Genomic DNA, 15,156 nt, shown 5'->3' with positions numbered 1-15,156 from the left:
CCATATTTATTATAGACAATATCTCAGACCATTTCTTCTTGTCCACCTTAGACTCCCATTTCCTGAAGTGAATATTATTGTCCTAGCTTCTGAACTGCTATTTTGTATCACCATAACAGCCTGTGTTTGTGTTTCTTTTGAACTTAGATATTGTGACTCTAATACTGTTCTCGGACAGCTTTCCTTAGGCATGATGAAATTTGTCACTTTTTTATTCATTTATTTAAGTATTTACTTTGTGCATACAAGATATCACACACTGTTAGATGCTGGAAGATGCAAACGCAACATGGTTGCTCCTGTGCGTGTAATTAAATTGTATTTAATAGGCATTATTATGTAGTTACAATACAATGATGAGATGTTTCTGTGGAGACATGGGTTGCCTCTAGATACCTTAAATAAAGGCCTCGAAAGACCCATGCCTGCCCCAGCACTCTGCCTGAGCACAGCCTGTCTCCTCTGGTTTTGTTTTACCTCCATCCCCATGACGTTGCTCTTTAACGCAACATATTAGGCCCACCTCTATTTTCCCCTACCACCATTTGTTTGCCTCCACTCATTAATTTGCAGGAACAGAAAATTGCAAAGTTCTGCTCTGTTTGTAACTCCTTCCAGATGTTAAATACCTTGATGGAAGGGCTTGCTCTCAATTCATCTTTATAACCCTGGTATCATCTAACACTGTCTTCCATTCAGAGGTACTCGGTAAATGCTGAACTCACTGGCTCATTTGATAAATGCAAAACAAGCTTTAAGTGTCGTTTTCTTCAAATGGAACTCAAAATAGGATTAACTTTATCATCCCTCAGAAATGAAGCCATTTCTAATATGCCTTCAGTGAAAGAGAAGAGGGAAAAAAAACATTTTGCAAATTACAATAACTTGACAGCTGCTTGCTAAACAATACCACGTTAATTTTCAACGTTCCACACATGGCTGAGTGAAAGATCCCTTAATCCCAGGTCCCATTTTATACTTGCCTCATTGTCTCTGTCCCCTCATTGTATCACTTACAGAAATCACCAGTGGCTGTGTACTCTCTTAAACCTTATTACTGCCAGAGAAGTCATAGACTAGGTTAATGCAGATCTGCTTCCCAGAGGTATGTTAAAATGGATTTAAGTTCTTTATTTTGAATGATTGACTTTGAGAAATCCCCTACTTTATCAGTTACTACCAGAGAAACAGAACTTCTCAGGAGTGACAGTAAACTAACCACATATTCTTAAGTTCTACAGGCATTATAACTTTTAAAGGGATTGAAATTCATTTGGCTGTTTATGAGTAGGCATAATCAGATGACCATGTATGTTGAGGCCACTGAGACAGTGTGTCAGAGGTTTAAATTACTGGCTCCCAAAGACCTGCATTTTGAGAACTTTTCTGAGCAAATTCTCTAAGCTTTAGTCATGCTACTATGATTCTTTTGTTCTTAGCTTACTGTCTCCAACACGATTACCTTCAAAGAAAAGGGAAGGGAGAGTCCTTCTTGAAGGGGCTCTTTGATTTTGAAAAAAATGAAACTGTGTTACCTTATTTTCGAAAACCTAGTAACCTGCTTAGGAAAATTAAAAGTATCTTTCAAATGCAGAATATGAGTGGTGCAAAATACGGTTTAATAGAGAAGAGGAATGGTCATTGCAACAGAGCTAGCACTTTGGTAAGCAAAGAGTCGTCCGATACGCCCATTCTCATCCAATAATAAATAAAGGGATTGGAACAATTTATATCTTTTGCTGTACAAAACTACTTTTATGTAGTTGTTTATTTTGGCTCTTTGACAAAATTCAGATATCAGTAAGTATTTTAGAAATCACTGACAGAGAACATCAGATGTCCTGTTTCTAGGAACGATGATGTGGGCTGGGAAATTATGGCTCATCAAGGACACTCTGATAGCTCACTTTCTGCAAAAGCTAAATGGTACCTCCAACTCCTTAAGGAAAGTCTACTCCCAGGGACTAATGAAGCATCAGGAACAAGTACTTTCAAGAAGCATAATATGAGATGGAGATGACAATGGGAAAACTGAACTATGCTCCATATCAGGCCATTCACTGGGGTGTCACGATTATTCTAATCCTATTAAGGTCATTCTTCCTCAGGACTCAACATAATAAAGAAAGGTACAAGAAAGTTTTTATCATTCATTCAAGTTTAGAGTATTATACAAAATGAAATTTTAAAAATAAAGAGAATAAGATCAGTCAGGAGGAACCAAAATGTGACTACTCCTGTAAGAAAAAAAAACAAAAAAAAAATTTAAACTATTATTAAGCTCACTTTTATGCATGCATGTATTAATTGATAATATTGTAGCTTGGAACTTGTACTTGAAAAATCTATAAATATATGTATATATGCATTACATATGTATATGCATATATATGTGTATGTATTAGAAATTATCTCTAAATTATATATTCAATTTATATTCATAAAAACATATAATATGTATATATAATTTGAGGAGGCAACAAAATGACAGCAATAGGTACAAAGATGTGCTTTTGTGCATTCCCCTTTATGGTTCATGGTCTGATGTCAGCCTACCTCAACTTTCCGGCCTCAACTGTCACTTTCCAAAAAGATGCCCTCTGTATTTGAACTTTAGAGCCACATGGACCCAATAGAGCCATAAGGAATCATCTGAAGTCCTGAGGGTGTATATGGGCATCATTTGACTATAGTTTCCTCTTTCATAACATACCTCACCTTATCCATCTGGCAGACTTCCATTCATCTTCCATTCATCTTTTGTGAATGAAATAAAATGCCACTTCTTTTAGAGAACCATCGCTAACTCCTTCAGCCTGTTAAGAGCCATATTCTTGGTCCTCCAATAGCTGCGCTTTCGTGCTACTTCACAAAAATTAATCACATCTCTGAAATTATGTATTTATTTACACAGAATCTTCACCTCTAGAGACAAGGAGACACTGGAGAGCAGGCAACATATGTCATTGACTTTTCCTCCCAAATAACTAGAACTACATTCTAGGTGCAGATCCTAGATTCTAGAATGTAGTCATATTCCACAAATATTCGCTATATGAATGGGCTACTATATATGTGATTTTCCTTTCAAGATTCCTTTAAGCACTCCTCTGTTGCAAGTTCTGTTTCCTCACATTTACATCACACTCACAAGCATGAACTTTTACAAAGAAATTATAAATGATGTTGCAGTAGTGATCCGTGTGAACCTATAAATTCCTTGTCTACACAGCCCCTCAGAGTTATACTTCAAGAATGCTGTATAAGTTTAATTCTTCATCTTTGACACTGTTGGATTGAATCCAGAACTAGAAAATAAAGAAAATTGTCTCCTCTAGAGAAGACCACAGGCTTGTTTGTACATGGAAATGCTCACCAAATCTTGCATTTTCTTCTGTAATTGATTGTGCAATTTTCTACCTTAATGATCTAGACTATGCCCAGTTTTCTCAGTTTTCTTAATAATTGCACAATCCAATCTGGGTAGAGAGCAAATATTTCTATCTTATGTTGAATAGACAGAGTCCATTATATGTCATATCAAAGCAGAAAAAAACACTAGCAGAGCTCTTCTGGTAAAGTCGAAAGTATGGACTAGAGCAGTTGACCCTCTTATCCGAGGTTTCACTTTCTGCAATTTGTTACCTGTGGTCAATCCGAAAATGTTAAATGGGAAATTCTAGAAATAAACAATTCATAAGTTTTAAATTGTGCACTGTTTTGAGTAATGTGATGAAATCTCAACCCATCTCGCTCCATCCCTCCCAAGACATAAACCATCCCCCCTTGTCCGGTATATCCATATATCCTATATATACTACCTGCCTGTTAGTCAATTAGTAGCCATCTAGGTTATCAGATTATCAGAGAAAGAGACCACATTCATGTAACTTTTATTACAGTATTTTGTTATAATCATTCTATTTATTATTAGTTATTGTCGTTAATTTCTTACTGTGCCTAATTTATAAATTAGACTTCGTCATAGGTACATATATATAGGAAAAAACATAGTACATATAGAATTAGGTACTATCCACAATTTCAGGCATCCACTGGGGTTCTTGAAATGTATCCCCTGTAGATAAAGGGGGACTACTGTATGTTTACTTTTCCTTTTTTCCTTTTTACTTTTTCAAGCTTTGTTTTTTTCTTTTATAACAATAACTGGATGAGTATTAACAACATAGTATATGTAAAATAGCCAATAAATTGTTTGGCGCATGATAGATGTTCAATAAATATTGAGTTCCTTAGCTCTACCTTATTGTACTTTTTTATTCTTTCATCCACTTATCTTCCCATGCATTCATTTTTTCATCTTTTTATCCATTCATCCAACCATCCCACAATTTCAGCACTCTTCAATCCATATATACATTGAACCTTTTATGCTATAAGTAACTTTGCTAAGTGCTGCAATCTGGCAATGGAAAATAATTCCTGCCCTCAAGAAGATCCCAGCCGTGTGGGGATGACCTCCATATGATTCACAAACAGAACACAACTTTTGTTATGAGAGAGAAATTAACAAAGTACTAGTGAGTACAAAGGAGAGTAAATGTCAAGTATGAGAAGTATTTGATAAATTTATTCTATACTTCATAGTCTATGAACCACACTGAGCAATTTACCTGTTATTTCATTTAGTCCTCACAACAACTGCTCCATAAAATTATGCTCATTTTAGAGATAAAGAGTCTGAAGCTTCAATAAGTAAGTCACACAAAGTCAAATTATAAGTACTAGATCTTGAACTTAACTACAAAACTAGTCTCCTAACTACAATGCCGTTGCCTTTATGGACAGGCGGCCTCAAGGCAGATGTTAAAAGCACCATGGTACAAAAGTGAGGGATAGCAAAATTGTGTTCTCTAGTTTCATATTTATATTTTCCAGAAAAGAGAGGAAAAAGAACTTGGGTAAATAATGATTAATGACAGTCTTTCCCACTAGGAAAATACCTAAAATTCTGAGAGTAGTGATTAGACAACTGAACAGCAGATAAGAAGAAGCATACTAAGAGATCATAGCACCACATTATATGCACTGGCCCTTCTGCTAATAATAATGGGTATTCTTTGACTGTACGTGGAACATATCCTAATTGTATTTTGTTAAAAGAAGCAAATTTAGATGAGCAGTGCTTTTGTTTTTGTTTTTATTTTTGCTGATGTTTTGGACACAAGCAATAATATCTGCAGCATGTGACAAGAAAGCACAATGTGTTGAACGTTGTTTCAGCCATCATCGCTTTGATCACTTCTCAAATAAAATCAGTTGATTTCTCTATGTCTTTTAATTTTATATTAAGTTATTTTATGGCTTTCTTTTCTTTCTTTCTTTCTTCTTTTCACCTTTCTTTCTTTATAATTCTTCCCAACAGCCATTAAGTGAGACTGAATAAGGTAGGCTTAGGAGGGCAAGAGTCTGAGTAGATGTGAGGGACACCCACATGGAGGTGAGTGGGGTGTAAGCGTGGGAGGAGGAGGGGTGCATGGAGTGGCCAAGGTGGCCTGAGGAAGTCAGAGCTCAGTGGGTAGTGGAGGGATTGTGAAGGAGTCCAGCAAGTGACAGCAAAATCCCAGCCAGGATATGGGAGCCCGAACGGTGTGCCAAAGTGCCAATTTAAGTAACCAACATATTGTCTTCAAAATGGAACCACTTGAAATTGTGCATCACCTGATAGGAAGGCGATGACAAGAACACAGCAATATTTCTGCATATTCCTATCCAAAACATTGTATAACATGAGTCTAAACATGAAGAAATATCAGATAAACCCACATTGAGAGAGGTTCTAGAAAACAACTGACCTATAATCTTCAAAAGCAACTAAGTCATGAAAGTCAAGCAAGGAATGAGGGATTCTGCAGATGGAAAGAGGTTAAACAGACTTGGCAACTAAATGCTCTGTACGACCCTTTTGCTCTAAAGACAGTATTGACACGATAAGTTAAACTTGAATCAAGCCTTGCATTAAAAATAGGTAACAATTTCAATTCTCTGATTATAATGGTTATATTGTGGTAATACAAGAGAAAGTCTTGGCTGCAGGTAATACAGACTAAAGTTTCAGGCATAGTAGTGCATTACTATGAGAAAAAGAAATTATGTTGTTCTTACAACTTTTTAGTAAACTGTAAATAGCTTCATAATAATAAAAAAGTTTTAATACAATTAAATTTATTCTGTCTGATTAAATATTTAATTTCCAAAGTGTCATATATGTCATGTTTGAACTCATACACCCTAGGTTCAATTTCAAGTGTATCTTTTAGTAATTGAATGATATGGATAAGTTATTTAACCCCCATACATTTGATTGGTGGTAATAACATTAAGTTTTATGCAAAGATTGAAATACCTCATAGGTTTCATGTGCAGATTAAGTTCTTTGGTGCATGAAAAGCAATCGGAAGAGTGTTTGACACATATGAGCACTAAATCAGTTTGGCTATTATTATTTCTACTACTATTATTACTATCATCATTATTTTATTGAACATTTCGATTCTTGGGACCTAACGAAACATAAGCTGGGATTTGCACAAAAAACCTGGGTTCACATTATCACTAATTTTCTAAGTGGTTCAGAGAAAGTTCTTTAACTTTGTAAAATCTCTGTTTTCCATCAACTTCTGTGACCTCACCATGAACTCTCACTGGTCTTTGCTTACTAAACTCAACCTACACTGGTGTTTTTTCCATTGCTCAGAAATATCACGTTGTTAGTCTACGGCCATGCCACCCTGAACAAGCCCGATCCTGTCTGATCTTGGAAGCTAAGCAGGGTCGGGCCTGGTTAGTACTTGAATGGGAGACCACCTAGAAGACCAGACGTAAAAAATAAAAAAAATAACGGATCGTAGGCTGACAAGATCCTTGAAATCTGTGAGGTCAACCAAGAGTTGCCTCGCCTAAAAAAAAAAAAAAAAATCACGTTGTTTCCAGCTCCAAAGAATCACATATTCTCTCCCTTCTCTGTAGAACACACCTTCGCTCTTCACTTGCCTGGATGACTCTACCACTTCAGAGCCCTCACAGTCCCTGATCATTAAGCTATTCTCATTCATAGGTCTCTGTTTTTCATAGGACTTATTGAAATTGGAAAGGTTTTTTTTTTCTTTTTTTATTGTCTGCATTTTACCCTAGACAAAAATCTTTTGAGCTCAGTGTTTAGGTCTGATCTTGTTGTATCCACCATTGTGTACCCAGGATTCAGCACAGAGCCTAGTACATAGTAGGTTTTCCCCAAATTATAGAATAGATTAATACATAAATGAGCCAAGCGCAGCACAGGCAGTTGTGATTCATTGTAGTAATTCTGCAGCAACCTTACAATGCTGACAGCGAAATAGGCACTAACATCGCTATTATGATAAACACAATCTTGTTCCTTACCCCAGGCAAAGATAAAAAGTGTCAGTAGATCCTGACAATTCTCAAAGAAAAACTAATTATTTTCAGGTATTAAACAACCAGGCAATTAAGTAAAAGAGCCTCACCCAAATTATGTAAGGAGACAATGCTAGTTGCAAATTTTCAGTTCCACTAAAAAATGAATGATTACTTCAGAAGAAAATAATTGGCACTAAATGCAGCTGTTATTTATGTCATATTATTTATAAGACTGATGTGCATAATATTTCTCCAATCCTACCATAAATTAAAACAATTCAGGAACATATTATCTACAGACACTTATAAGAAAATGTGTTTACAGTTGATACACTGCTGATTTTAACAATAGGGATTTTTCTTACAAATAGCGACATTCTATGGGGAAAAAAATGAATGAATAGCCTCATCAGTGCCACACAGAACTAATGACTAACCATGCCAAGTTTATGGTATGAAAATATCCTAATGATCGTAAGTCACTTAGCTTTAGTCACATGATCTTAGATGAAAATAATGTATAAAGAATTGCAAATGGACATTACAACCAGAAAAAAGTAGTTCGAACTCCAGCTTCTTATGTATTGGCTCTAAAACTTGGGGCAGATTATTCACCAAAATGAGCTTCAGCTTCCTCATTTCTAAAATGGAGATGATAATAACAGCTTATAAAGAGTAGTTTTAGAAATTAAATGAGATAACATGTGGCACAGGTCAGTGGCAGCTGTCTTAGTTTACTTAGGCTGCTATAACAAAATACTACATTAGACTGGGTGCCTTATAAGCAACAGAAATTTACTTCTCAAAGTTTTGGAGGGTGAATGTCTGAGATCAGGGTGCCACCATGGTCAGGTTCCAATGAAAGCCCTCTTCTGGGTGTCAGATTGCTTTCATCTAGTTGTGCCCTCAGATGGTGGAAGGTCTAGGGATTCCATGGGACCTCTTTTATAAGAGCAGAATCACAGTCATTAGGGCTCCACTTTCATAACCTAATCACCTCTGAATACCTTTAGTTTGTGGATGGGGATTTTAACCTAAGAGTTTTGGGGGGACACAAACATTCAGACCTTAACAATGGCCATAGAGGAAACATTTGACTGATGATGATGATGATGATGATGATGATGATGATGATATTTGATTTTGTTTTGAATAAAACCATTTAACCCCTTCTTAATGGGGTCAGAGGTATAGTTATCAACAATATCTAATGACAGTGATTTCAGTGTGCTGGCCTATTATTTAGTATTGGCAGGGAGAGGTTGATTCTACTTGGTGACCATCATATAGAACATAGTGAAGTGGAATCAGGATAAATAAGATGGTAATTTAATCAGGATAAATAAGATGGTAATACCAAGGGCACCACCTTAGAAGAAGGTGATCTCATCCATCACCTTCTGGTCATGGATGAGATCTTCCCAGCAGCGGCTGGAGCAAAAGATGGAATTACCTCACTTAAAAAGACCCTGTGTTAGGCACTTAATGTGAGGATAGCATAAAATGGCATGCAGTATCCTCATATATCAGTTTTCATTATTGACACCATTTTACTGATGAGGGAATTGATATTTAGAGCAATTTAGCAGCTTACCTTTAAAACCTCAGAGCAAGTTCAGTGATGAACCTAGACCACAGATTTAATAAATTGTTCAATACTTTCTTCCTTCTCTGATAAAACCCACAGGGAAACTTGATTCCTGTCCCTTTTCTGGCAGAAGCCAGGGATACTGGTGGAGAATATCAACTTGTGAATAAGTTTACTAGTGTGCTCACATGAAACAAGGTTCCTCTGAGTGGAAGTGTCTTATCTGAGTGTCCTATAAAACAGATAACCAAAATGACCCTGATGAGCAAGTGTCTGTCTGCCAGACTCCACTCATTCAACCAACCAGAATCCAGACCTAGGTCAACCTACTATCTCTGCTTCATTGCCACCCTTGCCTCAGGCCTGTCTTGAGGGTGCACTGACTCTGTTTTACTTCTAAAGGAACTCAATGTCTCTTTTTATGATGAAAATTTCCTGGAGTAAGGACTATCATAACAACAGTTACTATTGCCACTGCTGCTGCCCAATGCTGAATATTTAGACATCAGGCAGTAAGCTAGATGCTTTAGATACACTATTTCTAACACTTAAAACAAACCTGGAAATGGAAATTATTGTCCACCTGTCATAGAGGGAAAGTACATTGTCCAACATCACGGAGAGATAGAACGAAACCATGGGGTTAAGTTAGATTTGTCTGACTCCAAACTTATGCTTATCCAAGCACAGTACAACACAGACAGGTTTATATTTATCGAAGTACTTTCTACTACTATTATTACTAAGGCAATTAAAAGCTAACAGACGATTTTGTGATTCACGGTTAATCACTATTCCATTAATCTAATGGCATGTTAGGTTTCTATTGTGTGGTATCACTGATACGTGCATTTTGTGTGACATGCTTCATTGGTCCACACACCAATCTTGTTGCCTCCCCCTCTACCTGCACCTGAACCATCTAGATACATTCAGATACTGAGAACTGAAGTTGCTGGTGTTTATGTTTATTATTTTTCTTGTATCAGGGCATTGTCTGATGGAAATAATACCATAGTCAGCCTAACGAGGCCTAAGATGGAATAGAGAAACTAATAGACATTCTTTCTTTTTTCTCCTGTTAAGTTACCCTTTCCCATAGCTGAATATCAATTAAGATCCCCTATTATAATCTAATTGAAACCACTGAGCTAGTATTTGGAGTTTCTCTCACCGAAGGAGCTCATATGTCAATTTTGAGGAATTGGCTTACCAGCTTCAACTAATAGATATAAGTTGTAGCTTTCTATTAGCATATTCAACTTTCCTGTTATCTCCTTAACGGAAGGGGAAAAAAAAGAAAATCTGCCTTTTTGTCTAACCAGCTAACGGGCAAAAACGCTTTTACATGCATTAAATCAAAACTGACCAACAGATTTTAGGTGCAGTCTCAAAACTGAGTTCTGTCAGAGGGATGACACCAGCTTGTTCCCTGTGGAAGCAAAAACAGAACGTAAGGAAGGAAGTAATGTGCCCAAGGCAGCTTAGGGAGAGCTGGCTCAGGAAGAGGGACAAGTGACTCCAGAGGTCACTGAGGGCTTCTCTGGAATTACTGAGAGACGTTCACATTAAAAATAAATAAATATTATCCATGATTATATGGTTCAAATGATCCACCTTTACCTTTTGCTACTCTTAATTTTTAAAATGGTGGCTTAATGAAAGGTATGCAAATATTTGAATTACTCAATCATGAGACTAAAACTGGCACCCATTATCTGGATTCTTCTGTGGAATTCAGATGCTAATGAGCAGTCCCTGTTCACAAAAGCCTCACCTTAGTATAATGAGAGATTAGTAAACTAGATTGCATTGCCCCTTGAAATTGTGCACTTGAATCATCTTTCCCTACAATACTGCTCTTTCCAAATGACACATTCTATAGCAGGCCAATAACTCATTTCTGCCTCCCCGAAGGTTTCTCTCCCTATCTCTGAACCCAAAATGCATTACTCATAAATATTAACATTTTGTTAGTGCGGGATCTTAGGTCAATTTGAATTGTTGAGTTTGGGATGTGATTTGACTAGAAAAGAGTAATGAAATTATTGTGATTCCAAGGACAAAAATAAGTTTTGCAGAAGAAAATATCTGAAACAGTGCCTAAAATAAGTGACAACCTTTGGTTTCTTTAATTACAGTCCAAATAAGATTACAATTACAGTAAGATATTAGGCTCATTTTTAAAGCATCGAAATTGGATACTGACCCTTCAAACTCATTTTCCCTCTCCTCCAAAACCACAGGAACAGACTTTTTTAAGATAAAAGAATGCCTAACAAACACATATTACCTGTGATTAACATCTCTACATGCATCATTTCCAAAACCTTCACAAAAACTAAGCTAGATAATCATTATTATTATTCACCCTGAAATACTGTTTTACGAATTGTGATGAGATGAGATCTGAACCCAGAGCTGTTGAACCCCAGAGCCAGGGATCTTAACCGCTGCTTAAAGTTAACAAGGTATGGCTATCAACAGGGTAACATCGCTCTGTCCCTTGCTTTGTAAAGCTCTTCCTTGCCGTTTAGATAATCATTTGAATTCACATTTCTCCTAGCTTAATAATGGCACACATCATTAGGCTCAAATAGGTAAACTTAAACTATTTTTACACGCTTTTTGGGCAAAATGAGATGCTGTATTAGACACCTTCAAGGCGGTATTTGTGAGCAGTGCGCATTTGATATCTCTAAATGTATCTGTATTGATGGGCTTTATGACTACAGAATGTTTTAAGGTAATTAAACCACAAAAACTCATTGAAATAATGTTTAGGGCTGACTTAAACCCTTAAAAGCCATTAGCTGTTAACTGCCAAGTTGCTCTGCGTCCCTGACTGCATGAAATTGAATCATATTTGAAAGGTTTTGTAGGCTAGCTCCAATATTCATAAAACTCTCGACAGATTTACATCTTCCATCACAAACCAGGAAATCAGAGGGGAAAGGGGGAAGAACTAGATTTGGGAAGGGAAACCGTCTTCAATTTTTTCTCTAGTGTTGCCTTAGAATTTTCAGTTAATTAACTCCATTTTGCCTTCATATGGTGAAATTGCAAATATTCATTTACCATTTGCTTAATTCAATTCAAATCAAAGAGTATTTGTGCTATACTTATAAGGATTGATGCAGGGGACAGAGAGATTAATAAAGCCACCACCCTGCCCTCAAGCAGCTTCAGAGCAAGAGAGACAGGTAGATGAATAGATAAAATGTAATGGGCTGTGGTAAACACAGCAATGGAGGAGGATTGCACAGAGCAAAAAGAAGAGGATTGTAAGTGGAGTCAAGGAAGGCTTCAGGGAAAAGGTTATGACTGATCTGAATTTAGAAGGCTAATAAGAGTTGCCAGGCAGAGAAAGTGGCAAAATATTTAAGTTTAAAAAAAAAAAAAAAAGTCAAAAACATACAGGAAAAAGTAATGGTATTTTTCACTCAAATTCAGTTTTCAAACAGAGTACTTCATATACACACGTACACGTTTCTGACTTTTAAACATCTGTCATTCCAATAAAGATTACACGACCACCTGCTGACTCTGCTCATAAGATGACTCTCTCTATGGTTGAAAGTGCTTTTGTCATGGAAGACCACGGCATGCTTGCAACCCTATTCCTCGCAGTCCCTACCCTTGTCCATCACCACGGCTGCTGACGCAAACCTTGCTACCACGTCTTTCCTCTCCAAGTCAGCAAATCTCTCTCCCAACGTGGACACTCCTGCAGCCTCCTCCTTTGATGAGCCAGGAGAACCTCAGAGTTTTGAGTTACTTATTCAGATAGATATGATGACGCCCATTTACATTTCAAATGTATCCTACTTATTTCAGCTATAAAATAGAGTCACAGATGCAAAGAACATAACCATCATTCATGATATTGGTTTGATGGGAAAACCTATTAATTTCAAACCGTATACGGTAAAAACCTGGTATATGTAAGGAATTGTGGTGCAGTGGAAAGCATATGCACCTGGACCGAAATACAGGTTTCCATAGATAATTTCATATTTTTCTGAGAAACTTAGCTGGTGTTTCTTCATCTGTAAAGTAAAAATATTGTCTACTTCCTGTGGTCATTTTTTAGATTAATAAGATAATATAGATAAAGTACCTATAACATAGGCAATACTTATAAAAGCTACACAGTAAATATTTCTCCCTTCAGTTATTAGATTGGCCAAATAATTTAATGACTTCTCTTTGTCTAAAGAAAAAAAAAAGTGACCAAAATTTATGAGACAATCTCCAATCTTCTATCTAGTAAGGCCATTTGACTACACACTCTTTCTGAAATATATGTTATAGCTCAGCAAAAGTATATGAGCTAACCTTTCCTGAGTATGTGGTTGCACCTTTTCTCATTCTGTTCCCCAAAATTCTGTTAAGAAATACTGAAGAAAGCATTCGACAAATTGCATTTGTCATTTGTGCTATTGAGCTTAACCAAGAAGTTGGCTCAAGGTAATTCTGTTGTGGTTTTGTCCTATTACTACTTTTTATCCTTCTACCAACAGTCTATAGTAAAAGCCTATCTTCTTTTTACTAAGATCCCTGAGTCCTGGAAGAAATAAATTCTACCAGAATTTTGATGACCACTTCTCCCAGGTTCAGGTTTAACCATGCTCCAGGAATTTCCTGGGGCTCTCAAGGTTAAACAGCTCTACCTTGGTGGCCCAAGCCCAGAGCCATCATTGACATTTTACATATTAGAATAATGGTGCACACATAGAGTTTGGCTCTAGTAGCCCAGCTATCTAAAGTTTATAGCAAACCACTCTTTAACCTGTACTATATCACCTTTTTTATTACCTACATAATTCTCACCATAGTATACAATCATCAACTTTATGTACTGGTTGATTTACTATCTGATGCACATTCTAGAACATAAGTTCCTTGAAATCAGTGACTTTGTCAAGATTGTCTAACATGTGAATTCTCAGTCTGTTCCAGTTATCATGCTTGAGAGAATAGGTAAATAAAGAGTTGGTGAATGTATAAATGAGGATTTAATAAAATTATATATTTAAAATATTCTTGAACTCCAAAATGCCATGAAATATTATATCCTTGTTGGTGGTATCTTAGTTGTGGCTCTCAAACCTTACATATAGCCACTACTCCTACCATTACTATTCCCTAACTATTATTTCTTGAATACTTATTTATGCTTAATATTTTACAGACATTATTGCATTAATCCTCATAGAATATCTATGATACAGTGTTATAATTTCTCTTCTCCATTCCATTTCACAGACAGAAAAACTGAGGTTCATAGAACTTAAGATATTTTAACAGAAGTGGTAGGAAGCAGATCTGGAGAGATTGAACCAGATAAGGGGCAAGGAGGAAGAAAAAGCGACGGATTCCAATGGACACATGGTTCAAGCTGTGCTTTGAGATGTGAGAGTTATTATGTTTAAAATAAAGATTTTGTAGTCCAATATGATTGGGAATACTAGAGGTAAACAAAAGTGAGAGCCTCTCAATAGTACGATTTTTTTAAGATAATTTAAATCTCTGATAGGTGTATATTTCATTCTGTAAGAAAACTCCCCCATTTTTTTGTAGAGCATTTCATAGATATAATGTTCTGAACAAAACATTTTGGCACATAATCATCTAGAGCAGGATTAAGCAAACTACAGTTTGTGGACCAAATCCAGTTTGCTGCCTGTTCTCGTAAATAAAGCTATATTATAACATAGTCAAATCCAATTGTTTACATATTGTCTTTGGCTGCTTTGGGATGACACAGCAGAGTTGAGAAGTTTCAACAGAGACCTTAGGGTCTGTGAAGCTTTAAATATTTGCTATCTGGCCCTTTAAAGGAAAAATTTGCCAAGCTCAGATTCAAAGGACAAAATTGCCAAAACTTACTGGTCAAGTAGATGTAATGAATAACATAAATGGATAAAACAGACTTCAAAAATTCAAATGCTTACTGGGGCTAGACAGGAAGTATGAGCAAGTGAAGTGAAGGAGGTGTAAAATGATAAGGCACAGCAGACTGCAAGAGGAAGAGTCGATTCTTTCTTCAAGGGGCATTCACTTGTCAGTTGAAATCTTGACCAAACGCTGCCAAATCTACTAATTTTTCCACCAAAAAATGAGTTTTTACATATTTGTAAACTTATGATTATTGAGTTTTTAAA

This window comes from Pteropus vampyrus, unplaced genomic scaffold, assembly GCF_000151845.1.
Source record: "Pteropus vampyrus isolate Shadow unplaced genomic scaffold, Pvam_2.0 Scaffold29, whole genome shotgun sequence".
Classification (NCBI taxonomy): Eukaryota; Metazoa; Chordata; class Mammalia; order Chiroptera; family Pteropodidae; genus Pteropus; species Pteropus vampyrus.
Note: the sequence above shows the minus strand (reverse complement) of the source record.